We start from the raw sequence: 16,689 nt of genomic DNA on the forward strand, positions 1-16,689 counted from the left end.
CTCCCCTTTCCAGGGCCCTTCCTAGATTCACTAGCCACCTGGCTATCCACCTTCACTGTCCCTGAGAATCATCTTCCCGATATAAAGACCACAGTAGGCTCTGTTATTCTGTCCATTGACCCCAGATTCTGTTGTACTTATGGAGGAAGCCCCAGGATCGATATGTGGCTTCCTCAGCTAGGGAAAATAATCCATCCCCTGCAGCCACTTCAAAACTTGAGGGGCTTTACTAGATTGCCAATGGCCAGTGATGTCTCATTTGACAATGGCGCAACCAATTCCAGCCAACAACTTCTGTCCTTTGTTTCTGTTCCACCCTGGAACACTCCCAATAGTACCACTTTGGGATCTCGGTCAACCTGGATTCCAATTTCCTCCTCTAACTTTCGAAGAATTAATTCCTAGTATCTCTGTATCACCACACATTCCCATACCACACGGGTCAGGGAGCCACAAAGTTTGATCGCAATGGAAACGTTTGAGTTCACGTCCCAGCCCATCCTCCACAATCTTTCAGGTGTATACTACATTCTAGCTTTGTTTTCCTATTTGGAGATTGGATCTGTGTTGGCAAGGTTAATGCACCATTGGAATTCTGGGGATCTGTATCTCTTGATCACATACATATAATTATAATGATTAGCTCAATTTTTCTGTGAGCTCCTCTTCCTTAGGATTAAGTGCATCATAATATCTGTTAACACTTGATCTGAATTTCTGTTGCTGTCATTCTGTGGACAGTTGGTTGTTCTAAATCACTTTGTAGGAAATACTCGTGTAAATGTTGTACTTCCTGACCTTTACTTTTAGTGCCTAACCATGCTTGCAAGGGTTTTATTACTATTTTATTTTACTATTTTAAGCAGAGCAATACACACTATCATATTCAGGGGAGGAGAACCCCAGTGAATCACGTTTTACTGGAGTTTGTAAAGCACAGGAGTTATGTTGCTCCCCCAGCATTCTGCCGGGTCTCTGGATATTCACATATCCAAATATTTGAAGGTCCCCATCACAGACCTAACCATCAGGCACCCAGGTGGCAGGACCGGTGGGTCACCTCACTATGGGTATCATGGCTGAAGTTTTCTGATTCACATGCAATCCGACAGTGTAGCCATATATCTCAAACATGCAGATCAGTCACGGGATGAGCCACTTCCAGTGCTGGAGATACAGAAGAACATCAGAACATCATCCGCGTATAAAGAGATTAGGTCCTCATTATCCACATCCCTCTTCAGGCCCCATATCTGTGCGTCCCTCCGTGTTCATTTGGATAAGGGTTCTATCACAAGAGCGAATAGAAGAGAGGAATGAGGGCAAGTCGGTCTGGTCCCCTGACGATAGGGAAGAGATGAGAGAGGATACCAAAGACCTGGACTCTGACCCAAAGGGTGGTGTGTAGCAGTTTCATGTGGTTGCAGAATCTGGGACTGAAGTTAATTTTCCCCACAATGACATGTGGGATGAACCATTCGGCCAAATTGAAAAGTCCAGCTTTAATAGTACAGTCTGCTCAGACATTCTTTTTGCAAATGGAGTACAAGTGAGCCAAAATTACATTTAGGGCCTTATTACGATGTCGGTTGGAGTTGCCCCTGACCGACACTGTCGTGGTTTCGGGACCAACCGACCTCCGGTCAGCTGTCCCGACACCGCAATTACAATGATGCAGTCAAATACTCCCATTTCTCAATTGGAGCTTGTGCTATGGTCGTAAACCACCTGTAGCACAGGCTCCCATAGAGAAATGGGAGATTGTGTTCATCCCTGCACCGCGTAGCAGGCACCTCAAACAGAGGCCACAAAGAGAAGTGGGCTCTGGTAGGGGCCCCCAAGCACGCTTTCTGACAGGCTTTACATGTCGGAAAACCCAGCATGGAAAGCCTGTGGGAAGCCAAGCATTGTAATCCCAACAGCGGTCACAGACTGGCCGACGGGCTCCTTGATCCCGACAGAATCTAGCCAGAATGACCGGCCAGTTTCAATTCCGACCACCTAGATTGTGGCGACCCCCTGTGACCCCACAGCCGGACGCTCCTTACCTGTCCCCTGCTGCCTGCCACTTCTGAAAGCCTTCCGCTGCCGCCGCTGGCCACGACCTTCTGCTGCCTCACCGCTGCCTCCTGACGCCCATCGCTCGCTGCACTCACCTTCGCCTCTCCTCCGCTGACCCCACTCCCGGTTGGTGCCGCCGCCACCGCCGCCTCTCCCCCGCGCCTTTTCCGCCGCTGACCCCAGCCGCCCCCCCTTCCAGCCAACACTGACCCCAGGCCCGCCCCCCCTGGCTGCCCATTGGTCCACCCGCCTCCCGCCTCCCGGCTGACCCTCCCGCCAGGCTCCTACTTATGACGCCCCCTCAGCGACCGCGCAACGGACGCGTGCAGTGGGAGCGCCGACTGAGCGCCGAAGGTGCGCCAAAGGTAAGCCCGTCTACGCCCGTCCGCGCCTGGACCGCGCCCAGCGCCAGGACCCCTGGCCCTCGAGGACCCCAGCCCACCCGCCGGACGTACACCGCCGCCACCCTCATCGCTCTCAACTCCAGCCGATTCCCAGGTTGCCACCAAGCCACACCACGACACACCCACGGACCCTTCAGCTGCCTCGCCTGCAAGTTCACCTGCATCCGGACCTGCCTCGCACCAGCACCCGCCAAGTCGAACACCAGCAGCACCCACCTCAAGTGCATCCTGCTCAACACCCGCTCCGTCCACAGACACGCCATCGAACTCTGGAACCTCCTCGACACCACATCCCCTGACGTCGCCTTCCTCACGGAGACCTGGATGAACGCCTCTTCGGCTCCCGACATCGCCATCTCCATCCCAGAGGGCTACAAGATCACCCGGAGGGATCGCACCGCCAACCAGATGGGAGGAGGCATCGCCATCATCCACAGGAACACCATCCGTCTCACGACCAGCACCGACAACACCCTGACCACCGCCGAACACCTGCATTTCCAGATCCACACCGACCCGAAGACCACCCTCAGAGGCACCCTGATCTACCGACCCCCGGGACCACGCACCCAATTCAGCGAGGACATTGCCGACTTCGTCAGCCCGCATGCCCTCCCCTCCGCTGACTACATCCTCCTGGGGGACCTCAACTTCCACCTGGAGAACATCAACGACCGCAACACCAGCACCCTGATCGACAACCTCGCCAATCTTGGACTCAAGCAGCTGGTGTCCACCCCCACCCACCTCGCCGGACACACACTCGACGCAGTCTTCTCATCCAGCACAGACATCGACTTCAGCCACGCCACAGAGCTTCAATGGACGGACCACAGCTGCGTCCACTTCACCTTCAAAAGAAAGAAGACCCACCACCACCAGCAACAGGCTGCCCGCAGAAGCTGGAACAAGATCACAGCCGACCAGCTTGCCACCTCCCTGAGCCAGCACCCTCCTGCCAGCTCAGCGAACCCCAGCCAGGCCGCCGACAACCTCACGAAGTGGATCAGCAACTGCGCGGACGAGCTCGCCCCACTGAGGACCCCGCCCAGCAGACCCGGCAGCAAGAAAGCCCCATGGTTCACCGACGAACTCAAGAGCTCCAAGAAGAACTGCCGAGCCCTCGAGAAAGTCTGGAGAAGGGAACCTACACCGGACAACAGGACCACCTTCAAGCTTGCCACCCGGAAGCACCACCAGCTGATCCGCGCCGCCAAGAAAACTGCATTCAAAGACCGGCTGGACAACAACGCACACAACTGCAAGGAACTCTTCAACATCGTGAAAGAGCTATCCAACCCCAGCGCAGGAAACAACGACATCACCCCATCGCTAGACCTCTGCAACTCCCTCGCCTCATACTTCCACAACAAGATCGCGGACATACGCAACAGCTTCAACACCCAACCAACGCACACCACGACCGAACAACCACCCCCCACCACCACCCTCCACGCCTGGACCCCGATCAGCACCGGAGACACCATCCGCACGATGAACTCCATCCACTCCGGATCGCCGACCGACCCTTGCCCTCACCACGTCTTCAACAAGGCCGACGCTGTCATCGCACCCCACCTGCGAGACATCATCAACACATCCTTCGACACCGCCACCTTCCCTGAGAGCTGGAAGCACGCCGAACTCTGCGCTCTACTCAAGAAACCCACAGCGGACCCCACCGAACTCAAGAATTACCGCCCCATCTCGCTTCTCCCGTTTCCAGCCAAAGTCATCGAGAAGACCGTCAACAAGCAGCTGGCCGCCTTCCTCGAGACGAATGGATCCCTCGACCCCTCACAGTCTGGCTTCCGAGCCAACCACAGCACCGAGACCGCCCTCATCGCCGCCACCGATGACATCCGAGCACTGATGGACAACGGAGAAACAGCGGCCCTCATCCTCCTAGACCTCTCCACGGCATTCGACACTGTCTGCCACCGCACCCTAGTACAGCGCCTCAGCAACGTCGGAATCCAGGACAAGGCTCTGGAATGGATCATCTCCTTCCTCGACGGAAGAACACAGAGAGTCCGCCTACCACCGTACAAGTCAGAGGCCACCGAAGTCATCTGCGGCGTCCCTCAAGGATCCTCGCTGAGCCCCACCCTCTTCAACGTCTACATGAGCCCCCTCGCGGCCATCGCACGCCAACACAACCTCAGCATAATCTCCTACGCCGACGACACCCAGCTGATCCTCTCCCTGACCAACGACCCCGCCGCCGCCAGAGCCAACCTGCACGAAGGGATGAAAGAGGTAGCCGAGTGGATGACGACCAGCCGCCTGAAACTGAACTCAGACAAGACGGAGGTCCTCATCCTGGGCTCCTCACCCTCCGCCTGGGACGACTCCTGGTGGCCTCCCGCCCTGGGCACCGCACCCAAACCGACAGACCATGCACGCAACCTGGGCTTCATCCTGGACTCCTCCCTCTCCATGACCAGGCAAGTCAACAACGTCTCCTCGGCGTGCTTCAACATCCTACGCATGCTACGGAAGATCTTCTGGTGGATCCCCACCGAGACCAGGAAGACCGTCACCCAGGCCCTCGTCACTAGCCGACTGGACTACGGCAACGCCCTCTACGCCGGAACCACCGCCAAGCTCTAGAAGAGACTCCAGCGGATCCAGAACGCCTCAGCCAGACTCATCCTCGACATCCCACGAACCAGCCACATCTCCGGACATCTGAGAGACCTACACTGGCTCCCCGTCAACAAAAGAATCACCTTCCGCCTCCTCACCCACGCACACAAAGCCCTACACGACCAAGGACCGAGCTACCTCAACAGCCGAATCAACTTCTACGCTCCCAAACGCCACCTCCGATCAGCCAACCACGCCCTCGCCGCCGTCCCCCGCATCCGAAGAGCGACGACAGGAGGAAGGTCCTTCTCCTACCTGGCTGCCAAGACCTGGAACTCCCTCCCTACCGACCTGCGCCTAACCCAAGACCACCTCTCCTTCAGGAAGAAGCTGAAGACCTGGCTGTTCGAGCAGTAGCGGCTCCCCCCTTCCCCCAGCGCCTTGAGACCCTACGGGTATGTAGTGCGCTTTATAAATGTCTTTGATTGATTGATTGATAGATTGTAATTAGGTGGTCGGAATGAAACCTTCGATGAGTGTTGAAAGCCTCCTCAGGTAATGCGTGGTGCCTCTGTTCAGCTTGAAGCCGTTATAATCCACAAGCACCAGCAATCTCACCTGGGAAAGCAATCTATGCAACATTGACATCACTATCAATTTAGCCTCCACATTTAGCAAAGAGATCAGTCTGTGTGATGGCAGTCTGTAGGTGGACTGCATGTTCAGGAAGGACTATCACTGTGGCACCCCAGATGTGAAGGAGCGTGTCAGTCTCAGCTTTTTCGATCATTGCAAGAAGGTGTGGGATCAGCTTGGGTGCAAACCTTTTAAAGAATTCAGGTGGAAGCCATTCAGTCCAGCTGCACACACAGGTTGCATTTTACACTATGATGTAAACAGATCTTTTTCTTATAGATGTCTGTCCAGCTCCACCTTGCCCTCACAAGTAAGGTTTGGGTCCACCAAATCTGCTGCTATAGCGTTCTGTTGTTTCACTCTACTTCAGGGGATTGAACTGCTTGAAAGAAGTTGGAAACATTTCAGGTATAACCGCGTTATCATGGGACAACAGACCTTCCGGGACAACTGACCTTCCTGTCCCCGCAATTGGGGCATAAATCTATCTTCCAGTACCATAGTGGCTAACCTATGGGTTTGTTTACCAGTTTTATTCCCAGGTTCGCATACTCTATTTTGGGACTCCCAGATGAACACTCTAGCTCTCCTGATTAGGCTCTGTTTAAGCGCTTTCCTAGCAGCTTCCAGGCAACGTTGTCAGAACTCACCTATGTTTCCGCAGGAACGTCATGGACATGAAAAGGGATCCGCTACTTCCCCAAATCACCTAACACACCCAAGAAAGGTCAAAGTGACAATGGTAACCCGGGGAAGAAGGGAAACAAACCAAGGAGAGTTAAGGGTCTCACGTCGAGCCCCGGCCTGCAACAGGACCAGGCACGGACAAGGCACAACAAACTGTAGACAAGAGAAAAGAACAGAAAACTGCTAAGTATGTAGTAGGGTATATCTATCTCTTCTTCTCTCTAGTGGGTTATTCCGTACCTTAAGATTTCCCTTCTTCCTATTGATTCATATAGCTAGGATTATCCGGCATGTGTCTGGTTCTGGAGGGGAAAAAATAGGGAACTACTGGTTAGAGGGAAATTTAAAAAAGGAATGAAATGGAATAAAAAGACCCTAGGCTAGAAAACACCTTTGTTACAAGACTTGTGTAAGCTTAATGCTTCAAAGATAAAAGATTCCTAATAACCAAAATTAGAGTAGCCTTAATAGTCAGGTACTAATCTAATGTCCTTTTTTCTTCTTTGTACAGGTTAGTAAATTCCAGAGAGAAGGAACGGATGCCCACAGCATCAGATACACAGGATGAGATAAGTATATGCATGGGCAAAGTAATTGGAATAAACGTCAGCGCATAGCGCTGTTACTGTCATTTTTCAGTAATGCAGCTTTCTGTATTATGTTCCTGTTTTTTAGGGCAGAAGAAACTGGAGAGAATGGAATATCAGCAGGCGGAGGCGGAGCACCGAAGCAGGAACACCGAGAGCAGAGATCCAAGGAGAAGTACCACCCCCAACGAAGCAGGACACTGTGGAGACTCCCGAGGATGAATATCAGCAGGCGGAGTAAGAACCGAAGCAGGAACACCGTGAGCAGAGATCCAAGGAGAAGAACCACCCCCCAGCAAAGCAGGACATGGTGGAGGCTCCCAAGGACGCGGAATTGCTAGAAGACCCAGAAGGTAAGCTCCAAACTCCAGTAACCGAAACGCGAAGCATTGCCGCTCGGGAGTGGCTGTGCTATGAACTCTAGCGCATGCGTGCCCCCGAACGTAGGCCATTTTCGAAGTTCCTAATGCCCCCAGTACGGCAACTGCGACAAACGTATTGCCTCTGGGTCAGGTATCTGGACAAGTGGCATTCCACTTCCCAGATCTGCCTTTCTAGGGCCGCAATCTGTTTCTCATTCCCTTTCTTCCTATTAGCTATATATGCTATCATTTTCCCTCTGAGGACCACTTTCATGGCCTCCCACACAGCCGTGGCCCTTGCAGACAAGAGCGGTGGGGTCGGGTTGGGGGGATTCGACAGACGACCACGAGGGAAAATTAAATAAATAATAAATGTCCCCTTGTGATCGTCTGTTGAAATCTCTCCCAACCTGGCCCCACTGCTCTTACCTGCAAGGGCCGCAGCTGCTCCCACAGTACACTCGGGGTACATCCGAAGTTGCATTGAGGTCTATCTCCCCCCATTTAAATTCTTAGAACCTAGCATCCTTCAGCCATACGGTTTGAAGTGCCCAATGGGAGTTAGCCCTCTGTGTCCCAATTCCCACTGTGATCTCTATGGGTGAGTGATCAGACAGAACCCTCGGATGATTATCCCTGGAACAACCCAAGATGTCAGCGAAGGGGAGTAAGAAGTAGCCAATTCTTGCATATGATTTGTGTGTGTATTCATGGGCATTAGAGCTCCTCACTCTCCAAATGTCATTGAGCCCAAGGGATTCTGCCCATGGGTCCAGGGTTGAATGCCACATCTGCCTGCCCCACCTCGGTGTCCAACTGTGGGTGCATAGCTTTGTTTAATTCACCCCCACTATAAGACCCCCTCTGGAGCTGAAGCTATGAGCTTTATCAGCTCAGACAGTGAATGTCCGTAGGGAAGGAGGGACATATATCAATATTGCGTTCTATGTCCTCCCATATAGGGACCCTGATATAATGACATATTTGCCCAGGGCATCCAGGTGATCTCTGCAACCACGAAGGGAATGGTGTTATAAAGAAGGATAACCACCCCTCTGGACCAGCTTGTGAACCATAGCGGCCCAGGCAAGGGCACTTGTTACCCAGTAAATATGTTTCCTGTAGGACAAGGACTGCTGGAGCCAGTTTGTATGCCCGCCAAAGGATCGCTGTCCTTTTCACTTCATCCAGCAGCCCATTTACATTCCAAGACAATACCTTGTAAGGTGTACCAATATACCCTGCAGTCATCTATCTCATGAGCCCAGAAAATGAGCAATGCGTCCTTTATGTGGTGGTGTGAAGCAACAAAAACCAATAACAACCAGAATGTTCCTGAATATCTCCGTAACTGCCCCTCACCCAACACTTCAAAACTGGAAGCATTTGTTGCCCTGCAAACAAGCAAAACCATTGAGAAGAGAAACATAACTTTGTACAGCATTGTAGTCTTAGATCATAGGGGTTAGCAGACCCCACACCAGTCTCATCAACAGAGATCAATCTTTCCCACCTTCAGCAACTCCGATACAAGGAGCATATGAGGTTATGGGGGGAATAGAGGGAAGGGCATATCCACTCCACCCTCCATGGACATGCATTCCTTCAGGCACTGGTCAGCATGCCTCTTGCCTGTCCCTGGATATCTCTGAAGATGATACATCCCTCGGAGTGCCAGTTATCAGCCCCTCGCTGTCGTTTTGCTGCCTGCTACATCTCCCTCAGATTCTGTTTCTCCTTTTGCAAGTTGGTCTCCCCTGCTCACCCTTGTGTGACATTGTTGGTACTGTTGTTGGATTGGGCAGCAGATTCTTTCCACCACCTGGTCACTGGACTCAGCAGAGCTTTCAAAGACCAGATATTTCCCCTGACACAGCACTTTCAATTTGGCCGAATACATTTGTATAGACTGCATGCCCACGTCTTTTAGTTTCTTCTTAACTTCCAAGACAGATTTAGGGAGGGTTTGTAATATGGCTGCATAGTCAAGTAATAGCATGACTTTGGTGTCCATGCAGCTGATGCCCAAGAGGCGCCATGCATGCCTCAGGATGGAGTTTCTGTCCATGTAGTTAACCACCCGGATGATGATGGGTCTAGTGGGAGCCCTTGGAGGGGGCCTCAGTGCCACTGCCTGGTGAGCTCTTTCCAAGATGATACATGGTGATAATTCAGTGTCTGTAATTCATAATTTAACTCATTCCATTGGGATTTGTTCTGGGCACATACCCTCAGTGCCTCTGGCAAGCCTACCAATCGCAAGTTGTTTCTGCATGACCTGCCTTCTGCGTCTTACACTCGATGCTCCAAGGTAGCTTTCAGCTTCCACAGTCAATTGATCTCCTTAGTGGATGTACCTACTATGTCCCCCAAGGTGGAGATGTGGCCTTCCACCTCTGTGGTGCAGGCAGCTAGGTTATGCAGGTCCTGATGAAGGAGGGGCACCTCCACCCCACCTCTCTAATTTTGTTATTCAGTTCTTTGTGGGAGTCTATCATGGTTTGGAGAATTGTGGCCAGAGAGACTGCTTCCTCCTGACCGCAGAAGTGGGTCCCTGCGCCCCCACTCCATTGGTCATTGGCCTGGTAAATTTAGCTATCCAGACTTGCCACATGGCTGTCTTGTCTTTCATTATCCTGGCTGAACTGGGTCACCTCTTCTAGAATCCAAGTCCTCCACCACTCCCTCATAAACCAATAACTATTCAAAACAAAATTACACTCACTGAACGGTAAGCACAACAGCGGTTGTCCTCCCAGTAAATTCCCCCAGGCAGAGGTCCCCAGGCCAAGAGCTTTGCAACTAGGCTGCCCAGTGACCAAGAATGTTGTCAGGAAGTGGCACCTCACTCAGCCTGCACCACATGTTTATTTCTGTGTCCCGGTGGCAGCTTTGGGCCTACTTCTCAGGGTGAGGTTCATTGGTGTAGCGTCCTGTGACTACCTCACACTTCGCCCTCAAGAATCATTGAGGAAATCTGGCCACTTAGTAAGTGCAGCCATTGGTTCTGCTTCCTGTAGGGTATGGTGTAATCTTCCCACATTTAAGAGGGAAAGGGTAAGGTAGAGAGTGAGCCACCACTCCCTGGTAGTTTGTCCCCAGTCCCCAGGTACCACCTGTCACAAGAAAAATGGGGGGCTGAAGCGGTTTCAGGATAAGGAAGAAGAAAGTAAATGGGAAGCTCCCATGAACCGAACTCGATGGCACCAGTTTCTCGCCCGGTCACAGTGTCTCTCACGGTGTCTATCCCCTGCATCTCTCCCCCAATGTTTTGCAATAGTGATCTGGGTTATGCCTCTAACAGGAGTCTGTGCTCACAGGCTCTCGACGATGACCCCGGGCCTTCACGGAAGGGTACCAGCCTCCAGGCCAGCAAGGAGAAAATGGGCCACCTCCTCTTTGGTAGGCAGGCTTGTGCGACCCAGGGCCAGCCAGTGACAGGGGTTAAAGGAAGGCCCAGTTGCGATATGTAGAGTGGCCTTGATGTGCGGATGAAAGAGGGAGATGTCCTCACTCCCAAATAACCTGCTCGGTGTCTAACCACAGCGAGAGTGGCAAAGGCCACATCGCTGATGTCAGCACAGCTCCAGGTGGTACCTCTGTCGAAAACTGGGTGGCCCTGGCTATGATGGTGGCACCCTGGGCTGTTACAGGTGTGCCCCGGCTCCCAGGGTAAGTGTATCCATAATGACAAAGAGGGGGAATGACGAGGGGTGGATAAAGGGGGCAATGGGGAATGCCTACTAGTCTTCTATGTAATGCCGTTTATCAGGATTCGTGAGGCTGGCGTGGAGCTCACTTGAAGTGCTGTCATCATCTTGGGCCACCAGCCAAACCCTCCCATTTTCTGTTTTTTTATAGATATTAAATACTTTTGATTGCTTTGAGGGATCTCTATTGGATGGGTTTTATTTTTGTACTTGTTTTCGGCTTTTTGGATAATATATTTTTATTTTTTGGTGGATTATACTTTTTGACTATGTGGATAGAGAGGATGATCTGCAGATACAGAATAGTAAGTCATAGTTATTTGTTTTGGGCAGGAAATGCTATATTTTATTATTTGTGTAAATAATACGTTTTTATTATTTGGAAATGTGTATTTTATGTGTTGTTATTATTTTATGTAATGGATTGAGTTTGTTCTTCGAGCTTTTTGGTTAGTGAGTTTTAGATTTTATTATAAAAAAATGTAATATATTATTTTAATACATTGTTCTTATCGACATTTGGAGGTTTATTTATTGTTTTGACTTATGAAAAAAATATTATATTTATTTTTTAAATAAAAAAATTATTTGCCATGCTTATTAAGATTTTCTCTTTTTCGAATTTTGAAGGTAAGTGTTTATTTTCTAATATGCCTTTAGCTGATATTACAAAGTAATCTACTCTGTTAATGTTTATGAAGACATGTCGTACATTCTTTTGGTTTGTTTGCTAAGTTTCGATGCAATTTGTGTTACAACCTTCTCCATTCATAGTTATTGATAACCTTGCTTTTTTTGTAGTGCTTCTATTAATGTATAGAGCGTAGATTTGGCTTTGTCTAGTGTGGAATGGATTGCATTATGCCATCCTTCTAATACGCTATTTGTTTTGGCTTCCTGTGCCAAGGTGCTGTCCGCCTTGGTATTTGGAATTTGGGTTGCCATCTGTGTCCGTAGCGACGTACTCTGCGGGAAACAACCATTACAAAGCAGTCATTACAACGCATACCATTACAACGCATGCCATTACAAAGCATTATATGGTAAGTAATGGGGATTTTTTTGTTTAAGGGTGGGTATGGGTTTTGGGGTATATGAGGATAGTATTTATACCCCTACACTATCCAACACTTATCGTACTGTTGTACTCACTGGAATGGGAATAGTAATTGTTACCTCTACACTATCCAACACTTACCCTACTATTGCACTCACAGGAGTGGGAATAGTAATTTTTACCCCTACACTATCCAACACTTACTCTACTGTTGTCCTAAAAGTATTATGCGTTGTAATGGTAGATTCTAAATATGCGTTGTAATGGCATGCGTTGTAAAATCATGCATTGTAATGGATGCAGCGATGTAAAAACTGCATTGTCAAGGCATGCGTTGTAATTGTTTGCGTTGTAAAGTCATATATTCGTAGTCTGCCAACCCAAGTATCTTAAAAATAATCGATTGGTGGGCTTAGTTTGTGTTCGTTTTGTTGCTGGAATGGGATTTCTATTAGCAAATTGTAGTGGTAGCAAATTGTAGCGGTTAGTTACCTCTGTGGAAAGCACATAGACTAGTGCGATAATTGTGTTTATTTCAAAGGCAAATTGACTGTGGTATATTCTACACTTGGTACAGATTGTGGGGGTTGTCTCCATATGCTTTCATTGAAATGGTAGTAACAGCCTTGTATAGCTGTGTCGGTGTAAAGTTTTAAAATGACTTGAATCATGGCTTGTTCAAAGTCTATAATCATTTTTTGAGGGAAGCAGTTCTTTGTTTACGGTTAGTGGGGTTTAAGAGTTTGTAGTAAGTGATACATTGTTTATTTGGTAGTAGGGCATATATACAAAAGGGATATTTGTGTTTTGATATTCACCATGTATGGTGTATATATAAGTGAATGGTTTAGGACACATTTTGAATGTCTCATTCATCATCTAGGTTCGAAAATGTATTTGTTTTAGTAGTGTTTCTGCTGTAGAAAATATTAGGATATGTCTATCATTGTTTTGGTTGTTCTATAACAGGAAGGGGTCCTCATCATGTGTCATTTGTACACATTCAGGGATTTCTATATCTTGGAATCTTTTATTAGCAGGAGTAGCAGTGCTGGTGGCTTTTTTAGTTTGTGCAATTAAGCCTTTCAAAGAGGGTATAGGTGGTAGTTGACATGTGATATGTTCAGAGACTTTAGGGAGTATATCTTTTAGGATTTTGGTTGTGGGATCTTGGGAGCTAGTGCTCAGCCACAATGACAGTGATCAGGAAAGAGACAAAATGGTGGTATTACCTAAAAGACCATTCTCACTCTGAACACCAGACTGCAGCTTCCTTTACCTCCACCTTATACCAGGTGGCAATGATATAGGAAGAACCTAGTCAAAGCCCTGTAGGAGTCTTGTCTCCTTGGTCCATACTTCACGGTCCAGGTCTCTTCCCTCCTTCATACTGATACACTTCATCTGTCTGAGAAAACAACGTGTGCACAGGAACAGGCCTGAGATAACCAAAATGGAACCACGGCCCTTCATCACTCTGCTTCGCATATAAATACAATGCATATACTACAATAGTCACATACAGAAACACGCACAACATACACTTGGAAGGGGTTAGGTGACAAAACAGTGTATGAATCGGACTGTGTATTGGCCAAACACTCTCAGCCAGTGCCAAATAAATAAAAAATGTTAGTGGGTGAGTGAAAAACCCTTTATTTATAGAATAATGAGGGAATAACTACAAATGAGGAGTTTTTTTCTGCACCAACTCCCCTTATGCAGCACACAGATATTAGGTTTGGATACCCCAGACTATAGGCCTGATGTATATCTTGCCAGATGGGTTACTCTATCACAACGGTGATGGATATTCCGTACCCCAAAATATAAATCCCAATATATCCAATGGGGTGGGATTTATATTTCGGTGGACAGGATATCTGTCACTGTTGTGACGGAGTAACCCATACGCCAAGATCTAAATCAGGCCTTAAGTCTAAGAGGCTGTCCTAGGCTGGGGACACAACAGGCTAAGACTTTTAATGTTTGAATGATGTGTACAGTCAGAATCACATGTTTAAGCTCTGCTCTGCATATGGAGGACTATTATGATGTTTCTTTCTACAGCTTACATTCTCTGATTGCTTGCTCACTAAGAAAGCCGCCTCACACTATATTCCTAAACGCCTGCATGGAAAATTGACCTTGACTCATTCCTGCTTGTTTCTTTTCCTGTCTTTCTTCAAAGTGACTCTCTTCTTATCTTCCATCCTCTACATCATTCCATTTCTGAAATGTGCTATGCTTACTCCAAACGTAACCACTTTGTGGAAAGTGTGGACATGGGAAGGCTGAAATGTACTTCTCCCTCTCCAAACTTAACTTCATTGGGGAAGGTGTTAGACCTTGGGGGATGGAACACATTTACTATTCCCACTCCAAAATTGGACCAGATTTGGGAAGGGGTTGTACTTTAGGGGGGGGGGGCAGATATACTATTCCAACTCCATAACTAACCACATTAGGAAAAATGGGTGTTGTTAGGTTCATTCAGAGCAATTATGCGTCCTCCCATAAAGAGGACAATGGAATGCAGATGGGGTTGGAGAGAAATTAACTCAGCTGTAGACTGCAGTGCTATTCCTGCCTATCTCTCAATGAGGCCCTGAGTGTCTGTGAGAAATTGGGTTACTGGTTGACTGGGGTGTGAGCCCCGGTCAAGCATCAACCACAATTCTAGTCAGGGTAAGGCACAAGCAAAGCCTAAATTAACCTGTGCTCGCCCCTGGTAGCTTGGCACAGAGCAGTCAGGCTTAACTTAGAGGTAATGTGTAAAGTATTTGTGCAACAATTCAAACAGTGAAAAAGCTAGGGGTGGGCTGAATTTTTAATTCCGCCACTGAAAATGGAGGAAGTTAGTAATTCTGCGTTACTCATATAACACAGAATTATTAATAAATTCCGCTACTCCATCAGCAAAATCATTCAGCACTGAACAAGAAGCTTGCATGAAGATAAAGCTGTCTTGTTGGCTGTTCAGTGCAGAGAGAACACTTTTTTTAATTCAGTGACATCTCAGATTATTATTTTTGCTCCTGCTTTTTCTAGGAATGAAGAGAGAACCTGCAGAAGGATGCTGGCTTTAATCTGCAGAGATTTGCTAATCTTCTAGGCAGGTGCCGCTATCTAGGTAGTAGATAATAAAGAACATTTTGTGAAAATTTTTGAAACATATTTATTTATTTCAATTTATCATAAAGTGCCTAAACAGCACAGTAATCAAGTGCTATAAGGGGATAATGTGACTGGAACCCGCAGGTTGTGGGAAACAATGCATGAAAATGCCCCTGCCGCATTTCCTTCTATTTAATTGTCTTTGAGAATCACATCCAGCATGTTTGGCCTAGGATCACAGCATTGTCAAAGGGGGAAGTTGCAGTTTGATACATTTACTCAGTAGGTTATATTGCAAACAAACAACATCGGAACGCAATAAGAAAAGTAGCAGTGAGAGTGCAGACCTTTCCAGTCGGTGTGGTTCTATGAGGTCATCACTTCAAGAGGTGTCCTTTGGCACTGTGGTAAATAAAATAAATATTACCGGACTGAATTTCATGCGGAATCTTAAATTAAAGTAAATAGCTCAAAATAACAAGAGGCAGAATCCGTGGTATAAGAGGTTTTCTAATGGGCTTTATTCCATTCAAAATGGCCGACTCGAGTCGCGGCCCTCAGGTTCCGTCACCACGAAGGTTCAGGAAGTGAAGTACAATAATTTATTAACAGACATGTATTTTTATAATAAGTACATTACAATGAAACGAATGTAGAAGGCGTAACATTTGATAAGAAAAATGACGTGACAGTGACATAATCGAAACTAGGCGTAATAAGGAATAAAAGAAACATGATTGGTTAGAATTATCAGGCATAGGTGGATCTATAAGATAATACTTGGCATAGATGCGCGCGCGGCAGCATGACGTGTAATTGACGTGCAACTAGGGGGTGAAGGGGACTTGACATTTAGCTCTACATGTGGAGACGAGAAGTCTGGGGTCAAGTCATCCTAATCCCAAATCATATCTAACATCCTATGTTTAAAGAACTGTGTTATCCACAAGGGAAGAGACTCTCGGACAGAATCTATTCTATACTGACTGTGTACGTGTACAAGCGTCTAAGTGTCTATATGAGATGCGAGGGATAGAAAACTTTCCATGGCAACAGGGCTATGAATCACTTGCAGGAGGACGGAAAGGCTGAGTCCTTTGCTTGTGAGCTAAAGGAAATGTTTACCTAAATCACTGGACAGGAATGCATCGGCTGAAGAGCAAAATAGATAATTCGAAGGTGAAATACAACTTCTTGGCAGACAGGCGAAAACTAGCCGAGGCAGGCACCGTTAGCTGCACAGGGAGTAGGACAAAGTTCATGGATACAGATGCGAGCTCAAGCTGAAGCTGTCAGAGACAGAGAGCAGGGAAAGGCTTGAGGACAGAATCGGGCCTACTTGCCTGAACTGTAAAAATGGAGTAACTTAGTCATATAAAGTCGGTGGCCTTTCCTTCTTAGGAATCGAATATCCAGCCCTGTGATGGCGGATCTGACAGAGAACATGTTGACGGTAGACACACATATGTTTGCGTCTTA

This window comes from Triturus cristatus, chromosome 12 (assembly GCF_964204655.1).
Source record: "Triturus cristatus chromosome 12, aTriCri1.1, whole genome shotgun sequence".
Taxonomy (NCBI): Eukaryota; Metazoa; Chordata; class Amphibia; order Caudata; family Salamandridae; genus Triturus; species Triturus cristatus.